We start from the raw sequence: 7,715 nt of genomic DNA, 5'->3' as shown, positions 1-7,715 counted from the left end.
GAGTCCTAACCCAGTACCTGGATCCATAACCGGGCCAATGTTGTCAGAAAAAAGCAAGCAAAACTCTTCAACTGAAGTGGCAATTTCTTTTTATTATTATTATTGTTCTTGGTTATAACATCACCTCAGTCTGATGTTCACATGTTTTGCATGGTTGTGCACACATTTCTTGAAAATAGAAATTATATAGTTTTGAAAAAAGAAAAAATATTGCACTTTTCGCTGAACATTTGGAAATGTGCCAGTACACTTTTGATAAAGCAAATAAGAGTTCTTAAAATACTGCAATTAAAGTAAACTGAAGGATGTTTCCCTTCTTTCCTCACAATCTTTCCTTTTTATTACCCGTTTAATTCAGTACCTATCTGTGCCTGATATTACTTATAACATATTGTATGTATCACAGCCGCTGCCGTCAGTATTGTTGCAGAAATAAAACTGTTGAAAACCAATATTGCCTGGTATAACACTTTGTTTATTCATGCTGTTTCTATGTATACAATGTCATACTCAAGTCAAAGTATGAAAGAATTTGGAAAAAGGATTTAACAAAGAACGCATTTAAAAAAAATGCTACAGAAAATGACTTTGCATCTTAAATGCAAAAAAGTAACCCAAATTCAGCTCCTGTAACCAACTGTAAACACTTCACATTTCTCGCAAGAACATGCGATAAACATTTGACTGAAAACTTTGGAAATATGATCAGTGCTCATCACTGAAAAGAGCTTGAGTGTAAGAAAACCCTGTGAGTCCTGTGCTGCCAGCAGTTGTACTGGCATGAGCTGCATCTTGTGTGTGCATTGCATTCCGCTGTGTTCCTCTGACAGGAGGGGAGTTGTTTGGGGGTGACTGAAAAGCTCGATTAGGATGTCCTGATTGTAAATATGGTGTGTGAGACACGTGCCCTCTTGCTTCGTATGGCATGTGGTGTGATGGCTGAGGGGGTGGAGGCTGCATGATTTGTCTAAGGACAGTGAAACCTTCTGACATGGTTGTAGTCAACATGTTTAGAGTGTCTGAAAGTTTTGCAAAGTTATCAGCTGCTTTCTTCTCTGATGTTTCCAAAAGGTCCACCAATCTCTTCTTGACACGCTGGTCCTCTTCCATTGCATTAAGCCACTGGGTCTCTGCTGGCAGCTTTCTCTTCAATCGATTGTGCCGATGTCCATTGAGTTTTTCCTTTAAAGAAGAAAATCAAAAAAGTTCATATTTGAATCGTTATTTCAGTGCAACTATAGCGTCCAGATGGAATCTGCATGACTTAAACACACACACACACACACTCTCCCCCCACACACATACACTGCCCCTTAAAGGTCCCATGGCATGAAAATTTCACTTTCAGAGGTTTTTGAGCCTTAAAATGAGTTTCTCTAGCCTCCTTAAGTCACCCCAGTGAGTAGAAATTGCGAAATGTATTCACAGAGCAGTACAGCATTTCTTCCGTGTTTTGAACAGAGCGCCTCGAATTGTCTCGTTGACTCAAGGCTCCTGGCATGACGTCATGCCAGGATAGAGCTCATCAAAATTTCCCACCCCCTCTCTCCGCCACGCCCTCTGTCTCCACCCACTGCTGGTAAACTACCTGTATCTTACCCGCCCAACTCATGTGGAGTAGACCGAGACTCGCCACGACTGAAGACAGTCACAGAAGATACAGCAATGGCTTCCAAACGACTTTACCATGCGAAATGTACTGTGCCAGGATGTGAAGATGAAGAGAAGAATATGTTTCCGCTTCCATCCGCTGTCCCTTTGAAAACGGAATGGCTAATTTCATTTAGAGGGACGGGTGCCCATGCATGTTCCAAAGAGCGTCAGTGTTTGCGCGACACATTTCAGAGGAATGTTTTCACAACCATACACCTGAAGTTGAAGCCTGGATCAGTGCCAAGCCTTGCCGGTCCATCAGCTACCCACACCGATCAAGTAAGTCATAATTATTTGCTAGCCGCTAGCACTTTATGGGTGACAGGCAGCTAACTAGCCAACATTAGCTGTGGAGGTATTTATCCATGAAACCTACACTGCGCTACAAAACCAATACTCTGTTAAACTGGTTAGATTTGGAAAATTGGTTGTAAAACAAGACATTTGTCTTTTGACCAAGTATCTTACGTGTAGGGGACTACATACAGCATGAATACTTAGGTAAGCAAGTCTAGTTCTGTTCTGCGGCTAGATACGTCTGTTACACGGAAAATGACGCCCGACGATAACAATTCATATTTTGTAAGCCTTTCTTTAGATTGGTGACTTTATATTTTGAAAGCTTTTGTTACGGTTTGGTGACTTTTTTTAAACGTCGAGTCGTTTCTGCGTCTTTCGTGTGTGATATGCGATCGGGTGTTGTGGCTGGGTGAAGGATGTTTAGCAAACGTTTGCTGACTTCCCTCGAACATACACCATTATGTATCTGTCAATTCGAACACAATTTTACTTCAAATCTGTCGTGACACGTCAGTTTATCACGAGTGTAATGCTCGGCTTTCGAACCATGAGATGTGTGCTCTCTGTCTGCATCAGGTTCACTCTTCACTGGCCAGCACATCAAGTGCTCACGTCCAGACATCCCGGACCAGGGATGCTGCCTGCCAGACTGACCCCATTGTCACTAGGACTGCAGCCACACCGAAGAATGTTGTCTTTCTCTATAGTGGAATGCTTTGCAGGTGAGATGTTTTACCTTGTAGTTGTTGAAAGTTTTTGTTGTCTGAAATGTCATTATTGAGCCGGGTTTCTCCAGCACTATAAGGCACAAAACACCTAGACCAGGTCCCCTGAAAAGATTGTCTTGTGAATGTAATTTATATTTGATTTACCAAAAAATGTATACTTTTAGGGGGTTTTCAGATCATAGTTCCTATGAAACTTCACAATATATGAAAAGCTTTTTCCAAAATGTTTTATACCTACTTTCAAAAATATTGTTTTATTTGTTACTACCATTAAAAGCAGCATTTAAATGTTTCAAATGCTATCTCAGCTGGTATCACTTTCCTGATGCTTGAAATCAGATTAAAAAAAAAGTAATGAGAACAGCTTCTATAGCATTTTGGAAAAGAGCTTTTCATATGCTCTCCCATGATGATGCATGTGTCTCTACCAGCTAACCCCCACCACCATGACAAATGAAAACTCTGTGAGAAACACCGTTTACACATTGTTTCTTGTTCTTTCAGACTGTACTTGGCAGCGATCCACTTTAATGAAAATGCGAACCGACCACAGGCCCAGACAGCAGACGGTGTACCTCTCTTCAAAATCTCCTTTCCCAAATCCAAGAAGGGAGAGTGCAGTCAAACGTCAAAAGACTAAGCCAACCTTTGGTAAGACCTCAAAAGTTCAAGAATTCAAGTCCAACTACTTTTGCCTTTATCAAATTTACTGAGGTTAATTCCAACAAATAGGAATACAAAAAATGTGAGAAATAGAAATCTAAACAAACATAAATATATATATAGAACAAATATAAATATATAAATAAATATTGAAATGTACAAATGACTAACTGAAATATACAAATGTTGTGTGTGTACAGTGTGTATGAATGTTCTGTGTGAAAAGGGAATGTGGATGTCCTGATGGACCTAATTTTTCACATGCGAGGCAGTCTAAACCCGGTGCAGTGTCCTTCATCATCGGGGTACTCGGCACGGACACGCAGGACCACACAGGCAGGAATGACCACTCTGATCCGGCGACCCAAAAAGCCCCAGCACCACGCCACGAACTGCCTGTAGGCCAAATACCTGAAGCGCCTGGAAGAACAGATAGAAAAAATTACACTTGAAGAGAATGTTGTTGTTCTTCTGTTATTGCTATGTTGTACATATTTACATATTCCTAAGGATTATTCTTGATTGTGTTTTAATAATGTCTTGTAAATAAATCTACAAACACTCTTCATACTGTCTGCATAGTTGAATTATCAGGCTCTGTTGGGTGGGTGTACTGTAAACTCTATGTATGTGGCTATGAGTGATTATTTTACAACACTTACCGATGGGTTCTTCTCAGGCGTAAACTGCCAAACAGGTAGATCCAAATGTTTACAGTGTTACCTGAGGGATCTCCATGCAGCATCTATTCTCCCTTTCTGTGGGCATTATCTCGCAAATTCCACATTGACACCTATTATTAAAAAAAAAGGCAGTGTAATGATATTCTGTTTTCAGGTAATGCCGGCAAATATAACAATGAAACATCTTTAGTGGCAAGTAAATGAGTTAACAGGTGAGCATGGAGAATAATTACATGCTGGTCAGAATACTATCATGTTTTTTGCATGCCATAGGCTACTGTATAACTACATGGGCAACGCACAGCTGGCTGTTCCCAGTGAAGACGGGCTGCTAAAAAGGTGTACACAGAAATATGTGGCATAAGTTTCATTCCGTGTAGTTACACTTTGGATCCAGCACCTGGTCAGGATATGATGAGGTATGTTTTTTTTTTTTTTTGTATATTATAGCATGTAAACCTTTTTGTCTAGAAAACTTGGTTATAAATCGCTCCCCTTATGTCAACACTGGGTGGAGAATCATTTGCATGTTGGCAATGTGTACTATGGGAAATACTTTGGCAGTGTTACTGTTGTACAATGCAAGGCGACATTGAGAAAGTTACTTGGTGTAGAGACTGGAGATGCCAGCAGCCATACTCACTAATGTTAGCACTGCAAATACGTGCCCACATTGCAAAATAAGTTGGGAACTTATACGTTTTGTAAGCAAAAATAATATTTTAGGTAGTCCTGACGTAGTGACTATAATTTCTGCTCTAATTAGGCTACTGTAGGCTAAGCCACTGCTAGTATCTGCGCACCTCAGTGGTTCGGACCGACCCAACTATAAACGTTTCCAGACATAACATTTCAAACTCACCATTCTGAGACGTTTTGCTGAAGGCGCTGCTGATCTGCAGTTTGTTGCTGAACTGCCTGCGCCTCGGCTTCAGGGTCCGATTCCGGGTTGAAGGCGAAAGGTACGATGGTTTGCTCACCTGCCATTTCTATTTTTTTTCCTACTAGCAGGCAGCTAACATGCGCGGAGCCAAAACAGAGAATCAGACACGCCCCCCTTCAGCCATGACACACCCCTCGCGCTCCTCCTTGCTTCTCATTAGGAAAACAGGGCACTGGAGAGAGCGCTGAAATGCGGCTTTCTTCTAAGTGGCCAAATCTGCGTTTTTCGGGTGAATTTTGAGAACGGCTGGGGGTATAACATCCTGAAGCCTCCGAAAGCCCATTTAAAGCGCCGCTACTATACCATGCCATGGGAACTTTAACCCTCCAACCCCTACATACATACAGTACACCCCCCAACCCTCTGAATCATCAGTATGCCACTGCCCCTGCTCTTACTTCCCCCCATGCACTTTAATGCTTTTTGCACTTATCCTGCACCTCCCTAATAACCCCCCCCCCCCCCCCCCCCCCATGCACAACAGGCAAAGGAACCAACAATTTCACTGCATTCTTTTCACCAGTAATCATATGCATGTGACAAATGAACATCCTTGTAAACGTATACATACTCTGTTAAGCAAAACTGCATATACTTTACCTGCAACAAGTCTCTCCTTTCTTTCACTGAGGGTGTCACACTGCTCTCCTGATCGGTATCTGAAGCAGCATCGGATGGCTCCACGGTGGACGAGGAGGACGCAGTAGGCGAGGGAACAGAGAGGCCGTCGTTCAAGTCATTTGTTTCTATGCCAGACGGTATTGTTGTGGTCGCGGGGGAACCACCCCATATCTGTTCACATAATTCGAAGTAGAGAAGAACGACTCTGCCATACCCGCTCCTGCGTCCGTTGTCAACAGCCAAACGATATTTGCACCTCACAGCCTTGATTTTCGTCGTCAAGATAATCCGCGTTAGCTCGTCCCTCTCATGAGGGAAGTCGTTAGAGCTCTCCGCGGGATACTGCTCCAATAATAGTGTCAGTATGTCCACATACTTACTTTGGCATGATTCCCAATCTATGCCCTCCTGTGTCTTTTGAACTTTATATTCTATAACTTGATGTAAAAGCATTTCTGTTTCCCTATCGGTCCACACGAATGAACTAGGCGCCATGTTGCTCGTGTTTATGCGGAAGTGACGCCAACAGAGGGCTATTCTGATAGGCTAGGATTTGGGGAAACACTGCCATCTACAGGTTTGGATGCTGATGAATGTGATTGAAAACGCAGATGTTCGGTTATGTGTGGAAGGTGTTGTTTTCGAAAACGAGGTCATGTGGATACAAATTTTTTTATAAACGGAGGGGGGGAAATATTCGGTTTTAAAAATACCCGGCTACGTGTGGACAAGGCCTGAGACAAGATGTTCCTGATTTTAACAATATTACGAAGATGAAAGAAGGCAGTCCTAGAAACCTGTTTTATATGCGAGTCAAATGATAAGTTCTGGTCAAAAATAACTCCAAGGTTCCTCACTGTAGAACTAGAAGCCAAGGAAATACCATCTAGAGTAACTATATAGCTAGACAATTTCTCCCTGAAACGCTCAGGTCCAAAGATAACGACTTCAGTTTTGTATGAATTTAGAAGCAGACAGTTCTGAGTCATCCAGGTCTTTATGTCTTTAATACATGCTTGTAGTCTGACCAACCTATTGGGTTCATCTGGTTTTATAGATAAGTACAGCTGAGTATCATCAGCATAGCAATGGAAATTTATGCCATGCTGTCTAATAATGTTACCTAATGGAAGCATGTATAAAGTGAAAAGAATCGGTCCAAGCACAGAACCCTGAGGAACTCCATGACTTACTCTGGTGTGTGAGGAAGATTCTTCATTTACAAGAACAAACTGAAATCTATCAGATAAATATGACTTAAACCAGCCTAATGCAGTTCCTTTAATCCCAATAACATGTTCAAGTCTCTGTAATAAGATACTGTGATCGACCGTATCAAATGCAGCACTGAGATCCAACAGGACAAGCACAGACACAAGTCGGCTATCAGAGGCTAAGAGGAGATCATTGGTAACTTTCAGCAGTGCAGTTTCTGTGCTATGATGCACTCTGAATCCTGACTGAAACTCTTCAAACAGATTATTTCTGTGTAAGTGATCACAAAGCTGAGCTGCAACTATTTTTTCAAGAACTTTAGACATAAAAGGGAGATTGGATATAGGTCTATAATGAGCCAACACTTCTGAATCAAGAGTAGGTTTTTTAAGTAAAGGTTTAATTACAGCAACCTTAAAAGGCTGAGGTACATATCCTGTCAACAAAGACAGATTGATCAAATCCAATATGGAAGTGTCAATTAATGGGAAAACCTCCTTGAACAGTCTGGTTGGGATTGGGTCTAAAACACAAGTTGATGATTTAGAAGAGACTATTGCTGTTGTTAGTTCAGAGAGATCAACTGGGCAGAAGCTGTCTAAATACAAATCAGGTTCTAAAGATACTTCTAAAGCTGCTGTACTTGATGATACATCACTGATAATAGTGGGAAGGACTCCATCAATCTTCTCTCTAATAGAAACAATTTTATTGATAAAGAAGCTCATGAAATCATCACTGCTGAGAGTTAAAGGAATAACTGGCTCAGCAGAGCTCGGACTCTTAGTCAGACTGGCTACAGTGCTGAAAAGAAACCTGGGATTATTCTTATTCTCTTCTATCAATGATGAATAATAAGCAGTTCTAGCTTTACGAAGGGCTTTCTTATACGTTATTAAACTATCTTTC

The 7,715-nt window shown here is 41.4% G+C and overlaps 2 long non-coding RNA genes across 2 annotated transcripts; one reads left to right on the top strand and one right to left on the bottom strand.

The window, feature by feature from the left end:
- The first annotated feature begins 2,447 nt into the window (after positions 1–2,447).
- Positions 2,448–3,826, top strand: LOC142383606 (uncharacterized). The gene is made up of 3 exons (XR_012769994.1): positions 2,448–2,675; positions 3,186–3,332; positions 3,545–3,826. It is a non-coding gene; the product is annotated as an uncharacterized LOC142383606 (long non-coding RNA).
- Positions 3,674–5,274, bottom strand: LOC142383607 (uncharacterized). Its single transcript, XR_012769995.1, has 3 exons — positions 4,890–5,274; positions 4,007–4,137; positions 3,674–3,764 (listed from the first exon to the last, which is right to left on the bottom strand). It is a non-coding gene; the product is annotated as an uncharacterized LOC142383607 (long non-coding RNA).
- Positions 5,275–7,715: the final 2,441 nt, after the last annotated feature.

This window comes from Odontesthes bonariensis, chromosome 7, assembly GCF_027942865.1.
Source record: "Odontesthes bonariensis isolate fOdoBon6 chromosome 7, fOdoBon6.hap1, whole genome shotgun sequence".
Lineage (NCBI taxonomy): Eukaryota > Metazoa > Chordata > Actinopteri > Atheriniformes > Atherinopsidae > Odontesthes > Odontesthes bonariensis.
Note: the sequence above shows the minus strand (reverse complement) of the source record. Positions and strands in the feature narration are given on the sequence as shown.